The sequence below is a fragment of the Anomalospiza imberbis genome, chromosome 6 (assembly GCF_031753505.1).
Source record: "Anomalospiza imberbis isolate Cuckoo-Finch-1a 21T00152 chromosome 6, ASM3175350v1, whole genome shotgun sequence".
Lineage (NCBI taxonomy): Eukaryota > Metazoa > Chordata > Aves > Passeriformes > Viduidae > Anomalospiza > Anomalospiza imberbis.
In genome coordinates, this window is record NC_089686.1 from 25,037,246 (window position 1) to 25,051,952 (window position 14,707).

The window sequence follows — 14,707 nt, forward strand, 5'->3', positions numbered from 1 at the left end:
CAAAATATCCTACGCAACTTTTATTATTTGCACCTTCAAAACCTGGGCCAAGCTGTGACCATGAGCCACAGCTGAGCTGGAACCCAAACTAGTCAGGCTCACCAAGTCTCCATTTGGAAAAAAACCCTGCAACTACCACACTAAGACATCTGAATCTTTTATGCTCATTCTCTGGGACTCTCCCTACTGGCAGGCTGCCTGTTAAAACCAGCCTTTGTGGGTTACACAAAGCAGCAGTTTGAGGTGACTGGGAAATTTTGTCTTGTGGGTTTGTTAAAAATAATTGCCTTTAGCAGCTATTTAATATTCATAGGGATTTTTGTTTCATGAATTGTGGGGTTTAGTGTTTGAAAAGTTGCTAGTTCAATAACAAATTCATTTGCTGTCTTCCTATTTTAACCAAAATAACTTCTGAGTTAGCCTGCTTCCTGCAGTTTCCACTGTGACAGAACCTGGCATCATAATCTTTCCCCAGTATAGATACATATAGATACTCCTCCCAAATTAATGCAATACTGAGTGCTGCCTGTCCCTCTCTGCAAACCCTCTCTAGTCTTACTTTCATGCTTTCCTCACATTGCTAGTCTTATGCATCCTTCTTCTCTGGAACATTCTACAAATGTCTTCTTTACCATATGTCTGCTCTCACAATGCTAAGTCCCACCTCAACGTGCTCTTAAAGATGAAGTCTTGGCTTGAAACCCTAGAACATATATGTAAAATTACTTCTGGACAGTGCCAGTTCCATACTCAAGATTGATGGTGAGCAACAAAGAGTTGGCACAGTCTAATTTATAAAAACCTTTCATGTAATTGTGTTTGTCTTAATTTCTTTGCTGTGTTTGAACATAGGGTTTCATGTTGCAAGTTAATACATAAACCAACATGTATTGCACCTCCCTCTGAAGCAGAGATCAGTGCTTATTGACAGATAAAAACTCCAGGAAGATGGAGCTGAAGTTAAGATGCCTGATGCAATGACGTGAGGTAAAATCATTACAGGGCTGAATTGTAACCATTCTAAAAACCAGATTTTTAAACCTGGTAAAATCAGGGTAAATCACATTTGAAATAAATCCAAATATGTGAAAATAGCTAGGGTAGTGTTATAAGCCTTTTTTTCATATTGAAGGGCCAGAAGTAACACTAGCTAATGCATGTGATGAGCATTGTTATGAGATTCTGATTTGGCAAATGTGGTTGTTGAGGGCAAGTTAAGAGACCTGCAGCTATTCCATGGAGTTATATTGAAGGTTAGAGTTTTAGCATAGCCTTTTGAGAACTTGTTCTTAAAAGTGTAATAGGAGATGCTATAGCAGACCATGAAAAAATGAAAAACTTCCACAAATGAAAAGGGGCTCGTTGATGATGAGGGATTTAGTGCTTCTATGCCCAGATAAAATCAATTTTTTTAAAAATAATTAATTTTTTATGTCTTCTTGATCTCACAAAAAAAAAAGGGTATTCTTACAGTCATTCACAGAAAAATAAAAGATGCAGGAATTATTTACATTACTAATTTTATAATTATTTTCAAATTAATTTGCATATTGAAATGCAATATTTTTGGGAAGAAAAGTGCAATCCTGAGTCCATCACATTTTCTGAAGAAAAATCTCTGTAGCATTCATATGTGCCAGAGGAATATTTTTCATGTATTAAAGAGCTCTCCAGTGGAGGAGATCTGGGTTGCTACCTCTTTCCTAAATCAAGCAACATGGCGATAGAAATGCAGGTTTCTACATTCTTGGTGCGAGTCCTGGTTACTGATTATAAATAGTTTTAGGAGTTTTCTCCTTATTCTTCCTGTGAATGCCCCCTAACACCTTAAAATTTGTATTCAACCAAAATCAATGGATCAAATTTCACTGGAATGTGCAAAGCTTTTCCTTTCACTTGAAACTTCCTACTGAGAAAATATCCTATTGGGCATATGAATTATTAATCAAATTAGAGACAGCACCGTCATGTTCATTTTCAGCTTTGAGAACCATGGTTAATAACGAAAGAAACATCTTCAGTTAGAAAGAGAGTTCAATGGTTTTATAGGAGGATGCTTTACTGTAGAAAGTACTAAAGGATGAAGAATTCTCCTCCTTAGTCTCCTGTCCTTTTCAGTTATAGCTGAAAATAAAAAAAAAAATAAACTGACTTAAGTCAGTCCCTAGATCCTTCCTTATTCATTGCACAGTTCTAGATTACCAATAACACCATAAGAACAAATACATGCTGGGAATCCCATAGGCCCATTTGATTCTAACTAGGTTTATGGAGTGTCAAGCAGATAAACTGCCCCTCTGGGATTCCAGTAATGTGTGCAGAAGAGATCTCATAACACCCAATACAGAAACCACTTGGCAAGAATAGAAAAAAACCCCATCCTTTATAAAGGACTGGTTTTCCATGTGTCAGGACCCTTATGGAAAAAATCTGTCAGGAAGCAGGGAAAAAATGACCAGAAACATTTTTGACAGGTAATTTTATACCAGAGGGGTTACAAGAGGCAAGAGCGGAACAGAACTAAACCGATACTGCTGCATGCGTAAAACTAGTAATATTTGTAAAGTCACTAGATTTTAAGTAACAAAGTCCTATAATCAATGTATAAAAATAAATTCAAATTATTTATTGTAGGAAGTCTGGTGAAATCAAAGCCAAGTTTTCAGAAGACTTAGCAGTGGAAGCGATGATTCCTCTAAGGTGGTGTGTGCAGTTGAAGTGCTGTAAGATCCAGGCACAGGAGGTGGTAGTGTGCTGCCCCCCAGAGACTGCACTGCTTCTCTTAACATCGACTTTTTTTAGTACAGACAGCAAAATCTTGCGTCCTTGCTTTGCCCTTGGCCCAAACAGCTCTGATCCAGTCAGTTCTGAGCTTTGTATGCTTCAATAGCCATTTGAGGGAAAGAAATAATTTTCTTTATTGCTGCTGCTGAAATTTGATTCTAAAGTCAATAGATAGATGCAGGGTCCTCTGCTTTTGTTATTCTATATCTGAAGGTGCCAATTTACCTACAGTCATAACAAAAAAAAAATTATATTTAACGTTTTCTCATACAGAATCACATGCTACCCATACTTTTCTGTTTGTGTTTAAAATAACAGCACGAGAGATTTGATGGCACTTTATCTTATCTTCTTAGCAATCATCAAAACATACCAAGGTGAGGAAGACTTCCCACTCATTCTTCCAAAGCTTCTCTTGCTAAGTTCTTCTTTGGTCTTGAAAAAGTAGTAAATGTTTTTTGCACAACTGCAATGGCACCAAAAGGTATACAAAGTCGCGAATGTTTATGTAATATAGGAAATAGTTTTATCACTAAAAAAACAGGGCTAGGATGTAAGTCCTCTAGGTTCAAACACTCACAGCTGACATACTGGCTGAGCCATTCCTGCCATTCTACATATATTTGTTTTTTCATTAGATCTCTCTAATTTCCTCTGAGAAAATAAGTCTCAAGTATCTCCTCCTCTGTTTTATCTGTCTCATTCTCTTTATTTTGGTCCCCTTTTCCCTTTGTCTTTTTCAGAATTCTGAAAGGACTTCTATCCAATTCTTGTCTTTTCTTCCTAGAACTCTCTTCTCATATTGCTGATTTCAACTGTACATTTCACAATCTAGAAGCCAAAGTCTATTCAAAGTTAATGAACTGTGGAGTTAAGATGCCCACAGTATTTTTCAACTAGGTTTTACCACTTCAGCATCCTTTTTCCACCTCTATATCCACATTCCTCCCTTTTTCTCTCTGAGGTCTTTAAGGCTAGATCTGTTTTGGTAAAAATTCAAAAGTAGAAGAAAACCCTAGCAGAGAACATTTGGTGTAAGTCATTATAGTATCAAGGAATGAAAATTACTCATTCCTTTCCTGTCCTTCATCTTCAATCCAAATGGAAATTTGATACTTACAGGAGGCTGAGAGCTTGTCCTATTATCTGCTGCTGCAGAAAACTCACATGCACCTTGAAGGCAGAAGTGATCTAGAAAAGGCAAGGTTAGTTCCATGGGAGATGGATTACCAAGGAAACACACATCATCTGGGTAACAGCTCAGTCCTAAGAGCTTTTCCTACAGCAAGTGGGAAATGAGATGCAGGATATGTAACATGAAGTGGCATGTACATGGCTTCCCCTAGCTGCAAGACATACAAATTCTTGAGGGGATATTTTCACAACATTGAAAGCAAAGATACACAGAGATAAATAGTAGAGGTGTATCCCTAACCAGTTCATGAAATGAGCAGATTTGAACTTGCAACCCTACTTGGAGTTCAGGATGTTTCTCACAGCTCTGTTATCTGCTCTAACACAGCTCTGTTAATCTTCAAGGAAAACCATTATCCCTTGTCCAAAGGACAACAGGAAGAGCCCACAAAGATGAAAGGACAGGTGTAGTCTTGCATGCTATCCCTATTCTAAACCAAGGAACAGTTCTCAAGCCACTGATCCAGATCAGACCATCTGAGATGTAGGCCAATACAGAGCTCAGAGCTGCTAACTCCCACCTCCAACTTTTTTCCTTAATTGCTGGATGAAAAGCTCTTGCTACCTGCTGTCCAACTAATTTAACAGAGTAGTTTTAGCTGTTAATTTCAGCAGACATAGGCTAGAAGTAAAACAACCACAAAATTTTTTAAAGCGTGGTTTTTAATCACCAGCAAAATGCAATAAAACCCCTCCTTCAACAGAAGGAATTTTTATATTGAACATATTGTTTATTTAAGGGAGTGAGAGCTACAACACAGTATCTGCCACTTTCCATCTTGAATTCTCCAGTCTTGGGTCAACATTTGAAAAAGATTGCTACCTTTATCAAAATCATATGCAAAAACAGCCAGATGAGAGAAGTTTTGTCCTACACTTAACTCAGCTGCCTCTGACATTCCATGTAAGAACAAGGACGTGTGCGCTGTATAGGTGAACAAACAAGAGGGCTATATGCATGCTTAGAAGCAAACTGCAGCGATAATTACATTGATTGCAAGCTTTAGGAGAATGCAAAGCCTGCTGTGAGCAGAGCAAGAGCTCAGGTAGGTGCCCAGAGCTGCCGTGCCACGGCAGCCCCGAGGCCCAGGTGATGGGCAGAGGGGAGCGCACAGCGCAGCCCCTGCGGGAACGGTGGTCCGTGCTGGTAGGTGTCCCCTTTTAGCGGAGCAATCAAACTGGTTTGATTGTCACTATCTGCTTTTGTCCAGCCCTGACCTACACATTGCGCTGAGGGGCATCTTTGTCTCACTTCTCTTTGGTCACGGAGTTCATGGAGCTCAATGGGCTGCGGCCGGCAGTCCATTAACGGGGGTGCTGGGCTCAGCCCCAGGCCACCCAGGAGCCCCGCTGCATGTTCTCACTGAATGGCTTCACTGGTGGCCCATTCAAATGCGATAATGTCAGAAAAAAGGGTTGAATGGAGGAGCCAATGTACACCATTGCTCAGGCGAAGTGACTGCAGTCTCCAACAAAGCCTCCCCTGTGGCGATGTTAAGCAGAGTTATCAATAGTGCTAAGGCAGAGCAAGAACTAATGCTCCAATCATGTCATCCACAGGTGGCACAGATGGAGCCACTTCAATACAGAAACCACAGGGCAACATTTCCTGGTAATTCTATCCTCTTTCCAGTGCTAACGTACAGACAAATGTGCAGATGTCATGTGGATCTCTTGTAGTCTGTCAGACCCCCTTCAACCAGCTCCAAAGGACTTTTTTGTTTCCTGTTCCTTTTACTATTCACACCAACTGTAGGCAATGTTAAATTCTCATTTGTGGGAAGCAGAAAACTTGGGTTTTAATGTACACATAAATAAATTCCCTTACTTTTTCTGAGCTGCAAGATTGGACCTTGTGAGCAAGAATGGAAACTGCTTTAGTATTCACAACAGTACAGGACACATTATTACACCATTCCACTCATTCTTAGAGGGCACACTAAGTTATTTTGATTATGTAAAAAAAATTAAATCAAAACATAGTTTGACTCACATCCACTATGAGCACGAATATATTTTCTTCTCAGTTGAGTACAATGTTCATCTCTAAAGTTTCAGAGACAAAACAGAAGACAATAAAAACAGGGCTCCTAACAATTCTGAATGCAGCATCTATACAAAGTGAATTTGCAAAGCACATCTGAGGCAAAGAACTGCCACAGTTTCTGCTCAAATTAACAACTCATAACTTTGTCTATGAATTCCCATAAATGTGCAGCAGAAGGGAAGTAAACATCTCCATAAAACACATTACTTCTGAACAAGATAGACACCTTCCTTGCTTAGGCCTAAAGTCTTGCATTCATTTTCAAATCCTTCATATGAGACAGAAGGGGAGAAAACAAAAACACTAAAGAAAATTCCTCTGCCTAGGGAAATTCCATCACTCAAAGAGTCTGAGATAGGATTCATTCCAAAAGGGGTTCCCACAATTACAGACAATCAGTCAGGACAGGCCACAGGTCATGGATGCAGACCATTCACCAGAAAGCTTTGCTCAACTCTGAAACTAACCAAAAACCAAAACCCAGGACCCCGAGTCATACAAAGACACAGAAGAACACACCAGTGTTCTAGGTCTTTATGCTACAGTGAATTGGTGAAGTACAATTCCCAGATAATTTTAGGAAGAGAATTAAGCACAGCACTACAAAGGTGAGAGGAAAACTTCCCTAGCAGTCCAACCTGGGTGAAAAAGAAAATCTCTTATTTAGACTTTGGCTCTTGTTTGAATCCCTTGATTACTTGCAGGGGACATCTTCCACTCTAAAGAGACAGAAGAGAAATTATGGGCCAGAAACATGAAGTAGGGAGTAGATAGTTCTACACAAGAAACAGATTCAACATTTCTCTGCTCCAATGCAAAGCAAATCCACTATAATGACAGAATTGAGAAAGAGTGCTGAGATTAATGAGATACAGGTAAGATATTCCCATTGATATCATGTGGTCTGGTGCATAGATTTACCATCAGAAGGTGGGTTATTTCCTGAGCTGCTGTAACTATTTTCAAAATCTATTATTCTGAACACAGAATTCTTTATATCAATACAATCACTGAACTAATATTTTATTTTAGTTCCATATTTGACAGTCTGGATATGATTTGCATTACTTACTGAATATGTTCTTCACTTATGGATAACTAAGCTATTACAATCTCAGGCAGATAACATTAAAAATTGTGATACAGAGAGATAACATTTTAAAATAATCATTAAATCAACCTGGGTGTGGGGTATATGTTTACCTATTGAAAGCAGTAGGAAGGTATACTGTAGAAAAAGAAGTTTTACTTTAAATTCCAAAAATATATAGAGAAATTACCATAAGACACATATGAGCCCTATATAGACATTTATCCATTTACATCAGGTTTTCTATGGCACTTTGCATGAAACTTTATACATTTGCTTGCTTTCTCTAAGCATTTAAAAGATATAAGGAAATGGAAAATATATCCTGATGAAATTAATGTTTTCCCTAGTACCTTACTGTTAGCTAATTGATAATAATTTTTTTCCACTTCACATCCAGCATACAGAGGTTCCAGAGAATTTAACAGAAATTTTGTCTAAGAAGATGTCTAACCTGCAGACTTCAAGAACACTTAAAGCAGTGTTAATCATCATTACACATTCTGTAATAACTTCCATTACAGTTGGAACTTCTTAGAGGTTTTCAATCCAGATTTTTTTGTGTGTGTGTTTTGACCTTAAATGCTGCTATACAATTTCAAAGGGATGTCATAAAAGATTCTACCAGAATAACACAACAAGAAACTTTTTCAAACTCACTTTCCCCAAGGAAAACTACATTCACTTAGTGCAGAATCACCTGCTTTTCATTATTTCTGACTTATTTTTCTCTCTATGCCTATGACCATGAAGGCTCAGCAGACCTCTGTGGAACTTTAAATCAGGAAAGAAACTCCTGCTGTTTTGTATGACTTAGTCTTCGATGCCTTTATAAATGTGTACAAAACCACAAACTGCAATAATTTACAGCTGGCCTTCTCCTTCCATGTCTCCAATTCAACAGTTCTAAGAATTTCCCTTTCGTGTTGCTGTCCCTCATGGCCAGCAAACTGAGGAACCTGATGCCTCTCCCAGAGGAATGAGCAGGAAGCTTCAGTACTAGCTGGCACAGCAGTTCTTTTCACACAATTTTTGCCCTTAATGTGTATGCCAAAGTGGTTTACAGGACGACATTTATTTTCTTTTTTTTTTAATCTTTCTGAAATTCACAATTAATAGCTCCTACTTGATTTTCAGAACATTAGGATTTACAATCCTGGTTTCTTCGGTTCAGCCAGGTCTTCTCACTACATTATATGGTAATGGAACATAAAGTGAGGACTGGAAGGGTGTATCGTCTCACCTCTACAAACATGCTTAACACTGTCTGTTTACACTTAAAGGAGTAATTAATTTAACTAAAGCAGGCTTTGGCTAGAATAATTTTTCTTACATTTTTTAATATATTTGTTATATATCCAACTATAAAGCAGTATCACTTTCTTCAGTACTGGTGGGTATCGTGAGGAGATGAGAAAAAAAATCAAGATTTAATTCTTTCTATTTTAATGAAAAAGCAAAAAATATCTGTATTTAAAATATTACAGTTGGCTTACAAGTAGTTTCATTCCTACTGGGAAGCAGTATCTTCAGTTCTCCATAGTGTGACATTTATTGCTGTGTAATAAAAAATTCTGTGCCTTACAAATTCTATGATAGGCAGGTCAACCACTTAATATCACATCATTCATGTAAACATACACAGCACTTGAGCTTTACATGGATCTCAGATGTTGTCACTACAAAGGAATTCAGAATAGAAGTAGTAAAAGAAATTAAGCAGTAAGAGAAAATGTGCTCTTTGTTTAATGCAAATGGGCTCCTTTAAAAGATGTGTTTTTAAAAACCATCATATCACATAAAATAAGTTGCATTTTGGCTACTTGAATTAAATGTCTTTACAACTGTCTGATAATTTAAAAATTAAACTCAAAGAGATTGCTCATAAATTGAAAATGATGACTAGTATTGGCGCCGAAACAACTCCATTAGAATAGTTACAGTGACGGAGTTCAGTTCTGTTCCACTGCATTTGCAGGTTGTCTGTGTGTCCTAAGGATTCAGTCAGCCCACCAGAGTTACAGAGCAAGAAAATAAGCCCTGCCCCAGCATTTGACAATGCAATGTACATTGTACAGTGGTGTACAACAATTTCTGCGTTCAATGGGAAAGAAAACAAAACAAAACAAACAATCCCCCTGCTCCAACCATAAAACAGTTGTATCCAACTAGACAGTGCCTGGAACACAGAAGTTTTTTTGGCCTTCCAGGATACAAACATGCTGCAGACTGGGGGGAAGGTGCAGTTATCCCATCAGGATAGATCAGTTAAATCAGGGCTGAGCACATTCTTGAACATTCTGTAATACAAAGGCATGAACAATAACAAAAAAAAATCCCGTTGCAAAGAATGTCTATGGACAACGTGTAGGAAAAACATGTGTGGATTTCTATCATGCACCAATACTTAAGAAAATGAGCAGACTTTTAAATGGTGACAGATCCCATGACCAGAGGACTTTTCCATGTTCTTAATTAACTGTGAACTACTAGTATTTTCAGATTCTAATTCCAGTGCAAACTTGAAACAGAGAGAAGTATTTGACTCCAGCTACTCTGTCCTACAAGAACTAAATCTGGGAGTGAGTAAGAGCTTTTCCACCAATACTAGAAGCAAGCAAGCTCTGCCTTAGCTTAGTAAGCTGTTGACCCAATTTCCAGCCAGGCAAGAGGAGAGAGCCTTTCACTGCCTCTATAATCTACCAACAATTCACATAAAACCAGAGAGTGGGAGAATCCTACAGGGATCAAAATTCAGATCAGCATGTATTAGCAGAGGTCTAAGCCCACAGAGAAGCCACCCTCATCTCTTTTCTCCCACTCGTGCATAAGAGACGCTCAAAATATTCTTCACTAGGCAGGCCAAGAGACAGCCAGTAAAGGGAAGGAAACACTGTGGCTGGGGAACTCTTTTTGCAGTGTGAAGCTTTTTTCTTTTTATTCCACTTCATCCTAAGGCGTCCTGCAACTGCTGTGCTACCTTCTGCTTCGTGTGCAAAATTCCCTCCATCATTTCCTCCCGTAGCGCTCAGTGCAGCATTGGGGTTCTTGGTGATGCTACCTTTTCCTCCTTGTTGGGCAAGGATCTCTTTTTCTGCCACCTCATTCTCCATCCACACCAGACAGGAACACAGATGTGCTCCCATAATCTTTCTTCTTGCAGAGTGCACCAGTAGTCTCTGCTTTTAAGGAAAAGGAACTTGAATCAAACCTCTTTTTCTGTCCTACAATATTTTGTTCTTGACAATATAGAGCAGAGAAAGGAGAAAGACCAGGACTTCAGGTAACAAACAAAATACTGAGAAACTGAAATCATCAAATCAAATAATGAAATCAAATCACTGAAGTCATGAAATCATAAAAATTCTGAGCTGAAATAGTTTTCAAGAGATCATTTATCTCAGTAGGGTACATTAAGGAAGAAATCTCTCTGACAATATTAGTGGTGAGCCGTTAATATTACCATTCCAGCCCTGCAACTTCTCATCAGAGTATTTGGTTCTTCATATTCACTTTTTTCTCTTTCCCCCTTTTAAATCATACATGGTTTGTGCTATCATTCAGCAAAGACCCAGACTAATTCATATCTCAGAACATGCCACTGGCTTCAGACATGCTTTTCCCCCGTGGTGCATTTTGATTGGTTCTGAAGACACCTTTGCTCAAGGAATGTCTTGTTCCTGCAAGTCACTCACTGAAGGGAAAGGTTAAGTGAAAAAGTAGATGTTCTACTAAGCCCATTGAAATTGCATTTGTTACATCCAACTGGACTTTTTTCAAGCAGTGCACTGGGTCGACAAGAAAGCAGTTGCTCTGCAGCAAAAGAGTGAAAATTCATAGGAGACCAAGGCAAAAGAAAGACTGTGGGCTTTGCTCACCACCATCAAATTGATGGGATTTAGAAGAGTACCCTTTGATCTCTCCCAGATTAATTACTGCCCTGAGTTTGACTGCTTAGTACATTAGCTGTCCTTCATAGAAAAATGTAACCATTGTAATACAAATCTGTACTGCAAATAAAAGTGAAAATACAGCATCTGATAACAAAAAATAGCAAAAGTCATCCGTCAGAACACCCAGGTCACACAACTTTTTTCAAGTGTTCCTTTAGCCGAGCAGCAGCACATGCACTGGCTGTTAAAATGAAACAGTTCTAAAAAGGAAAAGCATGTGACTAAGAGCAAAACTGATCAACACATGCAGAGCTCTATCATGCATATTGCATTTCTTCATATTTTCCAATATGAAGTTGCCACATACTGTTGTTCTAAACTATAAATTGCCAATATAAATCCTATGTATGTGGGTTTTTTTCCATGATAAATTAATCTACTGCACCCAGGAGTGGGATGCTCATAGAACACATGACCTTTGCTGCCAACAAATGATGAGTAAATTTCAGATACATAGGCTGTACCTTTAGCTTGTACAGGTAAGGCAAAGGAGGGAGTAAGTTAAAACTTTCTTAAGGTAAGAGGGAATAAAACTGTGAGATCAACACAACATACATAAATACCCTTTACCACATTGTACAGCAATGCTGTTGAAAATAGCCCCTTTCACAGCCTGAGCCTTTGCCTGTGAGTCTAGAGCTGGGCAAGGATGGCTACAGCTGTGTCCAGCTCAGGGTTACTTCCTTTACAAGATCTGGATTTCTGAGCAGTATGTTTACTGTGCACAAGCAGCCTGGTACAATGGTGGCACCTCTAGTGTGGATTCATTTAAGAGCAGCATGTCACCAGCAGGCTCCTGGGTTCCTGCTGTAGCCATTAGCGAGGGCACAGACCTGCTGCCCCCTTGGAGCTGAGCACCATGCCATTCCTCATCTGCCACAGCATCCACTAGCACACCTGTGACAAATTCAGCAGCAAAAAGCTCATCATTCCCATTGCCCATGCTCGAGGTGGGGGCTCAGCAAAGGCCTGTCTGACAGGCCAAGCACCATGAGGCACCTATGGGAAGAGAGCTTGGATTCTGCCATGGAGTCATCAAGAAGCATCCAAGCTTTTGATTCTACAGGCAAGCACATCCTGCACCAAGTAACTCTGCCTATGAAATAGGCTTCAAAATAAGGTACTAAACCATCATGCTCTCACAGAAAGAATTCTTCATTCCTTAAAAAAGATTATTTTTGAGCTGTGATAAATCTGACCAAATAAACATTTTAGGGGATCTGTTACATGGATGTAGCGTAGTAGGTTCGTAGTCTCCCTTTGAGGAGACTGGCTATATTTGCATATAAATGCATATTTACTTGGGTGCGTAAGTCTGTGTGGATATATCGTGAGCTCAATGCCAATTAGACCAAAAAGACTGAGAAGCTTGAATACCACCCCAAAAAGGCTTTTTTTTTTTTTTGTAATAGTACTCAAAACCATGTGTTTATAATAGACATGTATAAACATGTGTTATAATACACATGTACGTTTTCTCTGCTATTAGAAAAAGAAAATCCTGCTATACCATAAAATAATTTGCATAGACAAGAATCACAGCACGTCAAAAGCCATCTCTTCAACTTCTATGGAAACTCAAAGGTAACATCTCTTTGGTGGATTGGGGTTTTTTTCAGCTTTGGTTCTGCAAATACAATGTGCTTTTTATACTTGAGACAAAAATACAGAGGCGTAATTTACAGTTTCTGTGTATAAAATTCCAGAAATACCTGGTGTCACTGTAGTGATGCAAATCTTACACACCTCTGTTTTTTTTAGCTTTCCCTCCCATTAAGACTACACTACACTTACAGCTGCCTTTAAAACAAGGCTGTTACACTGTACTGAACATCTGAGGATTTACTAACAAACACTGGTAGACATTTATCACTTACATAACGCAACAGCACAGCAAGGAAATTACCAACTTTTGGTATTGTTTGCAGCTCAAGGAAATTGCACAATGACAGTATCAGATTTTCTTATATTAACCAAACAATCCTGTGTCCATTTGTGCTCAAAATATTAGAAGTCCACTATTCTTTCTTACCTTAAGGGAGTCCACAGCCACATTTATTCCAAAAATAGCAAAGTTTGTGTTTACATTACAGGTCATTAATATTATGAAGTTAGTGGCAGATAAAAGCTGCTTAAAAGTGGCTATTCACTGAACACAAATTAAGATTGAAAAATAAATACTTTTAAAAGGACAATAAGCAAATGCTAATGTACCAATTGCATGTGTATTCTCACTTTTTATTCAATAATTTAAATGAAGTTGCCGTAACACTTCCATCATTTCACAAAATCAAGAACTTAAAAAGGAGTTGAATCCAACCTAGTATGCAGCTTTTAAAAATGCACCCTCACAGCTTCCTCCAAAATCGTTAGCTAAGGACCACCAAGCTCAGCCACCTCAGGCTGTCCTCTGAGGCACACTGAAGCAAGCATTAGCCACTGAGGAGCTGGCTTCCCATTTCCCTCACTGCACTAATCCAGCATTAACAAGACAGAGACAAACTGCAAAGAGCAATTGATTTAAGAGAAAAATAAATCAGAGAAGGAAATGTGGTCCTGTGGCCACCACGCTGCAGGACTCTGCACTCTTCTAGGTTCTGATAGCCAACCCTGAATTTACAGAAGTGATCTTGAGCACTCTTTATAGCTAATCCAATTGTTCCACATTTTCTGTTTGCATGTGTAAAACTGCATGTATAATACTTTTTGTTTTAATTTGCATACCACTAAGAAAAAATGCCTATAGCTTTCCTACACAGATCTTATGCAAAGCATTAAAATATAAATTATATCTTATAAAGTCAACAGACATTTTGATTTATGCCACAGCTCACACCAGTACCTACCAGCATCCAGGGGATATTACCAATAACACAAAGAGTAGCTTTGGTGTTACAGAAGTACACAAGTTCCAAATATAAAATCAGAGAGATGACAGATTATTCTCCCTCTTTCCTAAACATCAAAAGCCTAATCCTCCAGAACTTGTACATCTACAAAAGCCAGTTTTATACCTCTGCACTTCTACTTCCATGTAAGCAATGCCTTGCAAGAATGCAAAGCTCATGCACAGTATTCTCAGGTATGAAAGAATAGGCCTCCTATTTTGAGAATACCTAATATGTACAGAGCTGAAATAACATCAATAGACTTATCTACAGCATAAAAGAATAAAAGCTAAATGGCTGGAATTTAATACCAGGCATTCAAAACAACTAGAGTAGTACTCTTCTCTTTACATTTACCCTCTGCAAGTCATACCAGCAATACAGACTCGTATCCTTTGGGTTTACATATCTTTCTCAAAATTAGTGTACTGCTGCTCTGCACCAAGAGGTTCTGGTTTCTTATGATCCCAGTAAGAGAAGCACTCGGACACTCTGAATTATCACTTAAAATACCACTCAGTGGAACTAATATCATAAAAAAAAGCTGAGGATAGTATATGGGATTTTACTTCTCTTCAGCTACTGGGAATCCTGAGCTGCACAGCATCACATGGGGATCCAATCAGTGCTCAGCATGCTGCACTGATCTCTACCCCATTTGGGGCTTTTAAGCTTTTATGGGATTTCCCTCAAACACTTCTATTCATTTCTACTGTCAAACAAAAAGAGCATTCACAGGAGAACTTGTTGC